The 10,203-nt window shown below is 46.2% G+C and overlaps 1 long non-coding RNA gene across 1 annotated transcript; it reads right to left on the bottom strand.

The window, feature by feature from the left end:
* Window positions 1–6,842: 6,842 nt before the first annotated feature.
* On the bottom strand, window positions 6,843–9,256 carry LOC309858704. The gene is made up of 3 exons (XR_014308317.1): window positions 8,955–9,256; window positions 7,892–8,910; window positions 6,843–7,773 (listed from the first exon to the last, which is right to left on the bottom strand). It is a non-coding gene; the product is annotated as an uncharacterized lncRNA (long non-coding RNA).
* Between the last annotated feature and the right edge of the window lie 947 nt (window positions 9,257–10,203).

Genomic DNA, 10,203 nt, shown 5'->3' with positions numbered 1-10,203 from the left:
ATGATACAAAACACACATCTGATTTCATCTTTTTTCAAACAGCTACCCCGCTGTCCTGGCGCCATGTAGTAAAAGGCCCGTCTTTAGCCCAGCGACGTGCGGTGGCAGAGTTCTGTGTGCGGTCAGGCTTATCTCTGCACTTTGTATTCAGTCCCATTTGTCCGTCGCCGGCTCTACCCTTTTTAAAAGTCAAGTCTTTATATACGGTTTTGTGTCCAGTAGTTTTAATTTTATTCTTTTTTTTTTTTTAAGATTTTATTTATTTATTTATTTGACAGAGAGAGATCACAAGTAGGCAGAGAGGCAGCAGAGAGAGGGGGCGAATCAGGCTCCCTGCTGAGCAGAGAGCCCGATGCAGGGCTCAATCCCAGGACCCTGAGATCATGACCTGAGCCGAAGGCAGAGGCTTAACCCACTGAACCACCCAGGTGCCCCTTTCTTGGCCATTCTTGCGTGTTTGTTTTTCCATATGACCCTTATTACCAACCCATGTAAGTCTACACCGTAGTCTGTTGGTGTTTTTACTGGCATTACATTGACTTGATAAATTAACCTCTTTCTAATGTTCAGTCATCCTAACCAACAATAGGAGATGCTTTTTCATTTGTTCATTTCTACCTTCATGTCTTGCAAGAATGTTTTACATCCCCCTTGTACAGGTTGAGTGCAGTTCCTATTAAAGTTATTCCTAAACATTCATTCTTCCTTGTTATAATGATCTGAATTGGGATGTTCTCTAACTAGTTATTTTATATTTCAAGGCAGTTTTTTTATATTAACTTTGTGTCCTACTAGTCAATTGATTCTTTCATTGTTTGGGTTAGTTTTGTCATTGATTCTCTGGGGGGTGTCCAGATGCATATTATGACATCTGCAAACAGTGATAGTTTTACTTCCTAGCCCATTCTTATGCCTCCATTTGATTTATCTTCCGTAATTATTTAGGGTGATGTAATGCCTCTAGGGTAGGGTGGTCGAAAGCAGAAATAGAGACTGGACACCCTTGCCTTGGTTCTAGTGGAAATGCCGCTAGTCTTTTCCCATTAAATAAGATACTCTCATTAGGACAAAAGTATGTATATTTTATCATGTTAAGAATATAACTCTCAATTTCTGTTTCCTGTCATTTTTATAAATGGGTTTTAAGTTTTGTCAAAGCATTTTTCAGTATTTTGGTAGATCATCATACATCTTTTTCTTAGGTTTATTAATACAAGGAATGATACCGGATTTCCTAATACTGAACCCAACTTTCATTTCTGGAAAAAATCGTACTTGGTCATGGTATGTGGCTTCTTCCTGTGGTGTTAGATTCTGTTTGTTAATGTTTTATTTAATATTTGTGCATTGATATTCATGAGGGACACTGGTCATGGTTTTCTTCCTTTGTTCTTTTCTACCTGGTGTATCAGTATTACTCTTGCTTCGTAAAAGGACTTGGGGACCACTCCATCCCCGTCAGTGCTCTGGAGCAGTTTACGTAGGGCACTGGAACTCTCTGGTCTTCAGCGTTTGGTAGAACCCCTGTGAAGCTCTCTGGCCTGATGCTCCTGGGGAGGTGCCTCCTTGGGAAACTTTGTCTTCTCTGACTTTCATCCGGTTTGGCTCTCTGGCTACGGTGGGGTCAGTCTCGGTCATGGCCATCCGAGCTTCCTTGGGGAGCTGTCCCTGCCGGCAACATGTTTGAGTCTGTTTGCATGGAGGTCTACAAAGAAGTCTCTTTGGATTTTTAAAATTTCTTGTTTCACTGGTCACTTACCCTGTGTCATTTCTTATTCTCCTTATTTGTTCTTTCTCCCCTTTTTCTTGATCAAGTAGCTGGTAGATTGTCTACTTTGTTAATTCCCGTCCCCCAGCCCTGCAAAAAACCATTAGACTTAGAATTAATTACTAGTTAGCTTTGCTGTTTTTAGTAGAAAACCTCCCCTCATTAGTGAGCTTTTCCTTCCATTGTTTCTTCCTTACATTTTGTTTTGGGGTACTAACAAGCTAAGGCATGTTGGTTGATTAATGTCATTTTTTTTCATTTTTATTGATAAAAATGTTATTATGAATTTTTCTCTGATTATTGCTTTAAATGCATCCCATAGATTCTATGCTTTCTGTGTAATTATTTTTAAAAATTCTATACTTTTAGTTTGTATTTATTAGTCTTTCACTAAATGTCAACAATAGATTTTTTAAATATCCAAGTGGAAATGACTTTCTGGGTTTTTTTGTTGTTTTTAGTAATGTATACTTTTATTGCATTGTGATCAGAAAGTAGTGTTTGGAGTATTTCTACATTATGGAAATGGATGATGTTTTCTTTGTGACCTAATATATGACCATTTGTAGGGAATGTGCTATAGATTCTTGAGGAAAATGTGTTTTCTATATTATCAGGGTATGGACTTTACTGTATATTGCGTATTTTGTTGTACTTGCAATTCCTTTATAAGATCTGTAGTCTTCACTTTTATATTTTTTATTTTGGATTTAGAGAGATTTGTATTTTCTAGTCATTACCTTTGTATGTAAACCTATTTCTGTGTCCTTAGTAACCTGTTTTTGTTGAACTCTTTATTGTCTGATTTGGTTTTTTCTCACATTCTTCCGTGCACACCTGTTGCGTGTACTGTAATCACCTGTGCGTTACTCCCAGTTTTCGCTCTTTACCTCTTCCTTCATCTCACATTTTTTGGTTGAATTACTTCTGTTTTGTCACTGTGTGTCAGATTTGCACATGGGTCTCTCAGCGTCAGTGCACCTTTATTCCGGCCTAACGTGTACATCTAAGTATTTTTATGTGTGTCTCCTAAATCCTTCTGCTGTAGCAGTCCCCACCGGGGCAGCTGAAGCTTACCCTCCCGTAGAGTCCTCAAGAAAGGTTGACTGGGCGTCCTCCTCTCCAGAGTCACGCTGTCAAAGACTGCATTTCTGTGGGCTTGGTAATGGAAGGATGGCTGGATTTTAAAGTCTTGGTTCATACTTTAATTGAATTTAAAAAAAATGTTGCTGCCTCGTTGGGGTGCGTGTGTGTTGGTTCTGAGAAATCGCCTGCCATAGTCATTGCATAGTCATTGGTTGTTGCCCTCGGGCCCTGAGGACTTTGTCTTTTCCTTTGAAATCCCTTGTTTCATTGGGAGGCATTTCAGAGTTGATGCTTCTGAGTCCTTTTCCCAGGTACCCTGTGAGCCCTTTCCTTTGAAGAATTGGGCCTTTTTCTATTCTGGGAGTTTTCTTACAGAGTTAAATGTTAGCTTTGCTGTATTGTTTTGCTTTCCTCCCCTTTTCCAGTCTTTCTTGTCGCTGTCCTCCTCTTGGTTGTGATCCTGTCTTTCCTCAATGCCCTTTGTTAGTTTTGTTTGAATTTATTCTTCTTGGATGCTCTGTAATCGATTCCTTACTTCTGAGGTGATTTTACTTTTTTCCATTACTATCCTGAGTCCAACTTACCAATCCCTGCTCTCTCCGTTTTTGTCCTTTTCTGTTTTTAATTCTGCATTTCTAATTCAGGGTGGTTTGTCATATCCTCAAATGTTTGAATATGTTTAATTATGTTTTGGGAGTGTAAATTCCAATTTTCTTTTGACTTGCGGTGGTTTTCAGGAGGACGTTTCTCTGGTAAAAGATCGCAAGTCTGGCGGCAGCCTCTTTGTTTGGTGCAGGTGACGCCGTGGTAGCTGTTGGCTGCTTGGCTTTGGTGAGGATGGGCTGGGGTGAATCTGATGCTATTTCCTCTTTACTCCTACAACCCCACGCTTTTCCTCTTCCTCTTTTAGCTTCACCACTCAGTTGCCAAAGGGTGCTTCTCCCTTCCCCTTTTGCCTGTTGTCTTCCCGGAAATGCCTCTGTAAATGGTGTCTGTCCCCTTAAGGCTGTGTGTGGGCTGACGCAGGTGCTCAGGCACGTCAGAACGTCTTCATGTTCATGTGGACTTCTCATCCTTCTCGGTGCTCCTCTCTGTCCTGCGGTCTTTCCTTCTGCCCTGGCTCCCTGGAGCTTGTGACAGCACGTGTGAGGTGGGGGCCTAGGGGGCTCACACTAGGACCCGGTGGCTTTTCTCTTACCCTTTTCTTCATATTTCACATTCTCTGGCTTCATTATGCCCAGGGTGTGGTTTGATGTAGAATTTGTAGTTTCATTTGGGGAACCATACAGAAGTCAGTGACTGTGTAGCCAGTCTTGTCTTCACCATCCAGAGGTCAAGCACTCACCCAAGAAATTCTTCTCGGTGGGCTGAGGGGCTCAGAGTTCAGCATTTTCTGGTTTAATTTCAAAATTTCCCTGTAATCTTTTAAGGCATGTTAGAGAACAGTAAATCTAGCACTCCAAACCCATGATATAAGGCTTCTGTATTGAATGAATCCATTAAGTTTAAAAAAAAAAAAAAAAGTCAGTTTAGAAAGTACAAGTAATAGTACAGATGAGAAACAAATCGGGTGGGAACCATGATGATGGTTTGCAAGAGACCAGAGAAGCAGAGGGTGTGGGTGTGAGGGCTTTGTTTTCTGACCTGGTGGGAGCTGTCCAGCAGCAGAGTCTGCAGGCTGGCCCTGGGGGTAAGGGATGGACTTCACCACCCTTTGCAAAACTCTTCCTGGTTCTCAACTTTGTGTTGCTGAACGCAAAGTTGTGCACAAAATGCACAAAGTCTTGGGATTTTGAGAGTGAATTTTTTTTTTCCTTTAGTGTTTGAGGATTGCTTTTGTGATTTATCTTCTTTAGTTCATGGGGAAGCAAAAGCCAAATGCTAACTTTCCCGAAGGCTGCCACTTACAGAGCATGTGTACAACCTGAAAATAAGTAAAATTAATTTGCTCTTCAGTGTCAATGAAACAAAGAATTATCCTCCTGTGAATTATTCATATTGTATTAAGAAAGTATGGAACTTGGAACTAGGCAAAATGTGTTAAAGCGTGTAACTAGTTTCCAGATCAAAATTGATAGATTTTGTATATTTTCAATATCAATAAACCAGTCATAAGAGTTTATTAGAAGAGTTTTAACCAAAGTTGTTTAAAATGTCTATTTTAAATCCATAAAGCCAAGTAAACACCAAACAGTGCTAGAAATAATGAAGTTAAATGTAATTGATGGAACGTGTTCCTGAAAGACGACGTTTAAAATCACCCCTCAGACATCCTATAAACTCATGCAACTCTGCAGGGGTCTGTGTTTGCCGCCGAAGTTCACGGAAGGCAAATCCAATTAGTGTCCCGTGCTCCCGGAGCCACCTCAAGTGACGTTTCGTGTCTTTCAGAAGCGGGCATGCAGGAGAGGAGAGGCGGCCGGGCCGGAGTGGGCTTGCCCCCCCACAAACCTCAGCGCCCCGGTGTCCTGGAGTGGTGAGGGGCGGCCACGTGTCGGGGTAGGTTCCTGTTCCCACCAAGCCAGCTGTGACCCACTTGAATATTTTAATAAAAAGTGTAAATAGTCTCTGTACTGATGCGTCTGCGGCTCTGATTTGTTGACTAGATTCCTCACAACGGTGGAGGGAGCTCGGCCCAGCCTTGCCTGAGATGTATTGCGGGGGAGTCTGTAAGTGCATTAACCTTCTTGTGTGACATAAAAGACAGACTTGTTCGTAAATATTAGATCCATAAAACAAAGTTAATAAAAATGGCAATTACATTTCTAAGGAATGAGGGATATAAATAAAAAGGTGCAGATTGATTTAAGCTTTTCTTGGCTTCTGCTGGGGTGCAGACTGATTTGTTTCCAGCTTCAGATTGGAAATAGAAGTGAAAATGCACTTAAAATCTTTTCTCAACACAGGGTTCAGGGAAGGGAACAGGCCACCGGATACAGTTAAAGAGATCATTTGAGGGCATCTTGGAGCAAAGCCCTGACCTCAGTTAATTATAAAAATAGGAATAGGAATGGACATTTTTTTCTTCTTTCCTGGTTAAACTTTCTTTGGTGTTCCCATAAACTTCACAGAAACTGCAGATTTCAGGAGGAGAAAGGAGAAATGCAATGTTCACACTGTTAATTCAACATAAAGGGGTCTACAATGGCTGGTCAGAATCTCAGTTTCCTTTGTTGGGCAGAGTACTGTAAAGTACACACAGGCATAATAGTACAATTGTTATTAATTTTGCGCTTATTCTAAAAACAAATTAATGTCCTTGGTAACCTCTGTAATTCTTGTGTGTGTGTTTTTGTTATTTTTGAATTTTAGACTTAGAATGTTAATATTGGAATAAAATAGAATTACATTTAATTGCCACATAGAAACCACGAGAAGAGTGTGTGTGTGTGTGTGTGTTTAGAAACTGGGGTGTGTACTCTGTACACGTGTTTCTTAGATTTCCCTCTGTAGGGTTTAGAGAATTGTATTGCTCTGTTTTGGTCAGCAAAAGATTGGGTTGATCCACTGTAAGATTTTGAATGGGCATACCGCAGGCTGCCGGGTTTTACATGTTTTACAGTGAGAGGCACGGATTTTGTTTTAACTGAAGACCTAGCGGTGTGTCAGTTATGGCCCACGTGAACTGCCGATCGTCTGAAGTCATTGTAGAAATAGGAAAACAAAGCTTAGTGTCCAACTCATTCTGTGAAGGTGTGCTTTTCATATTCTTATTTTCAGGAGAATTTCTGCTGCTGCATTCTGTGCTATAATCCTGAACAATAGTGAAGTCAGAGATCTGGTAATTAGAACTTACTGTATTTTAGGTTGATTCCTATAACAGGCACACATGCCCAGGAATACAATTACATAAGGTTTACCTTGAGAAATGCAGCCCCCTTATTAGTAAATTGTGTTAATACTGGTGACTAACTGGAAACCTTCTTTCTTCTCATCTCATTTCCATGGGATGTATGTCTCAAATCCCCATCTGTTGGGCTGACACTTGGAACGTCATATGGATTCTTAATGCTCTGAGATGCTATGTTCTGGCATGAATGGCTTAAAGAAAAAAAATTTGGCTCAAGCAACTGATTGGATCATTTTAGCTAATATTCTGTTTGAACAACAGTTTCTATTTGATTAGGATTTTTCCTTCCTTTGTAACTCCCCAAGCTTGCCTCTGTTCTGTTTCATAGGAAATGAATCTGTGAGCAGAGAACCTATATTGATAGGTAAATACATCATTTTTTCCCTTAGTGCTCGATATTCTTTTCATCTAAATTTCAGAAACCGACTTTAAAAAATCAGTTTCCCTTTATCTGTAGTTATTCTCAATAAAATTTCACCCAGGCTTGGGTGATTTAATATTTACACCCACTGTTTCTAAAAGTCTTATGTAAATAAAGATTGAAATGTGAATTTGAAAAGTCACACCTCTTGATATTTGAACAGACTATAGCTGCATATATCTTCTTTTTCTAATAATATGGCTAGTTTCTCTCCTAAGCTTTTAAAATAATAAGACACCATTTTTGTATTCTGGAACATCAGAAGGTTCAGTGTTAAATAAAAAGCAAATAGTATTTTTAGAACTGTGAGATCCCAGGGAGAGGTGCTTAACAGTAAATCACAGATGGGCAGCAATTCCAAATTCCAGAAGACTTTATTAGATACACAGCTCCATTCACAAATGTGCACTCGTGTGCGTGAGTGTGCCCTGTCCTGTACCGTTTTCCTAGAGCGGACCCAGGGTGGTGACCTGGGGTCAAAGAGAAGCAAAGTTTGTATTGAGGGGTCTGTGGAGCCCTAACGGGAAACCTGCCAGTGAGTCTCGGCTGCTTTGGTGCTGCTCTCACTATAACGTCCCTCGGTGCCTCCTCATCACCTCTCTTTGTGCTCCCCATCGCCACCCTGTTCCCCCATCACCTCCCTTGCACCTGTAACATCCCTTGGTGCTCCCCATCACCACCCTGTTCCCCCATCACCTCCCTTGCACCTGTAACATCCCTTGGTGCCCCCCATCGCCACCCTGTTCCCCCATCACCTCCCTCGCACCTAGTTTCCTGGCGTGCTTCTGACTGAGCAGGACCTCATCCGACTGGCGGGGCCTGCCCTGAATCTTCACGCGCTCTCAGCTTCATGCCTGAGCACCTGCTCTCTCTCCTGAGCTTTTCCTCATTTTGAACATGAACCGTTTCTCGTGAGTGCAGAGTCTTGGCTTCACAGGTGTACGGGGCCTTTCTTAGCTGGCCTCCCCGCCTCATTTCCAGGTTGGCGCGTGGTCCCCTCTCTGTAGGTCTGCTCTGGCTGCCTGTGCGGGGACCGCAGCTTCGGCTGCTGCAAGGTCCCTGCCGGGGCAGAGCCTCCTCCTCTGAGCTCTGCTGTGTCCCGCTCAGGTGACTGACACCTGCAGGAAGACCGTCCCCGTCCTTGGGGTGAGGTGTGGTGCTCCGGCCCAGGGTGTCTGCCCCACCGCTCTGTGCTGCCCCACGGGGGCCCCGAGCCCAGAAGCAGTGCCGCCGGCCGTGCGCGGACCCCCATCCCTCACAGGTGCTCACTCCTCTGGGCCCAGCCCTGCCCCCCGCTTCCTTGCTCGGGTTGGCTCCGCCGGCCCGGCACGGGGTCCGTGGCAGCCGCGGGGAGGGTGGAGACCACGCCGTCCTCTGCGGATTCTGACCCGTTAAGTGAAACCTGGCAGGGCTTCGCGAGCTCTCCAAGCAACCGAGCAAAGCTCCGGTGGGCTGAGAGGGTAGTAAGGCAGAAAACTCCAGGAAGGACAGATTTCCTTCCTTGGCTGAGGTGGAGATGCTGGGTGTCAGGAGTGTCTGGTCTCTGACATCCAAGCTCCCGGCACAGGAGCCCTCGCAACTGTCTGTTCCTCCTCAGCAACCTTCCCTGCCTCTGCTCTGCTCTGCGTTGTGGGGACTCCTCGGCTTCTGGTTTCTGACCTGGACGCGGGGGTAAGGGGACAGGCCGGCCGGAGCGGGAGCATCTCTCTCTCTGCCCCTCCCTCCAGGGTGCCAGCTCCTGCAGACTTGTCCCCGTGGTCCCAGCTCTGTGAGTGGCCTGGGCTCCTGGCCCTGGGCCAGCCACCTCCTCCCTAGGTCCTCCCCCCGACCTGCCCCTGGGGGAGGCTGAGGCTGTTGGGGAGGGAGTGTCTGGTTGCCTCGCCCTCCCCCACCGGGCTTTTCTGCTCTTCCTCCCTTAGTGTGCTTGAAGCCAGTTAAACTCCCTGTGCGAGTCCCTAGGTCCCTCTCTGACTAGACCCTTTTGGGTTTAATTATCTAAGGAGGACAAGTCCACCTGGGGGGAAAAAAGAGAAAGATTGCTGTTGGAAGCACGGGCCTCTGGGTCTCCAGGTTGAGGCCAGCGTGCTCGGCGCTCGGGAGGGCGGACAGCCCCTGGCCCAGCTCGAAGCCGCCGGGCCCAGCTCGGAGCCGCCTGGCGGTCGCTGTATTATCGGGGCGACCTGCACGTCAGGACCTGGGCTGCCAGCGAACTGCCGCTCGGAGGCCAGCGCGCGAAGCAGGTGTTTGGTTTTATAGACACACACGCTGCCCCCCCGCCCCGCAACACGCGGACTCTGGGTAGCGGCCCGGTCTCGAGCGCTGGGGGACGGGGGCAGGCGCGAAGGGAGCCGTCTCCCCGCCTCGGTGCTGCTCGCGTGTTGGCGCCGGGACGCACTGTCTCACCGCGGCGGGGAGAGGCGGGCGCAGAAATCCAGGCCGGGGCGTCCGGGCTTTGGGCCATGCCCGCCGCCTGGCGTCCCCACAGGGCCATCCGGGCCAGCCCATGGGGGAACGTTCTGATTCTGAATGGATACACTTGTTTTCTTCTCACTTTTGATCTCTAAATGGGTGACCTTTAAAATACTTGCTGTGTTTGCCTCTCTGTCTTATCCGTGATTGCTTCCTGCCTCCACGACACCTGTCGGCAAAGCCCCGAGGCAGGAGCGGCCCAGGAGCTGGCGCGCACGGTCCGCCCTTGTCCCCGGCCTGCGGGCCGCGGCGGATGCTGCCGTGCTCGCGCCCCGCGGCCCAGGCGTCAGGCCGCAGCCGAGGCGGGGATGAAAATGTGACGTCCTGACAGAGGAGAGAAGGCCGAGGTGCAGCGCGTTTGCCCTTTGTGTCCCGTTTCTGCAGAAGCTCGTGCTTGTCGGTCCTTTCTTCTTAGCCTGAGATGAGAAAACGCCACCAGATGGAACCAAGGGAAACGTCACCGCTTCTGTGAGAATCAGATCACGCCTGTCCGTTCGGCCCAGGTTTGTCAAGGATCCTTGAGTTTGTTCAGCTTCGTCCCTTGAGAGATAAGGAGTCGGGCCCCCGTGCTTGTGGGCAGGCTCGCGGTGCTCTCTGCGCCTCCTGGCC

This window comes from Mustela nivalis, assembly GCF_964662115.1.
Source record: "Mustela nivalis genome assembly, chromosome: 2".
NCBI lineage: Eukaryota > Metazoa > Chordata > Mammalia > Carnivora > Mustelidae > Mustela > Mustela nivalis.
This window is presented reverse-complemented; position numbering and strand designations above follow the sequence as displayed.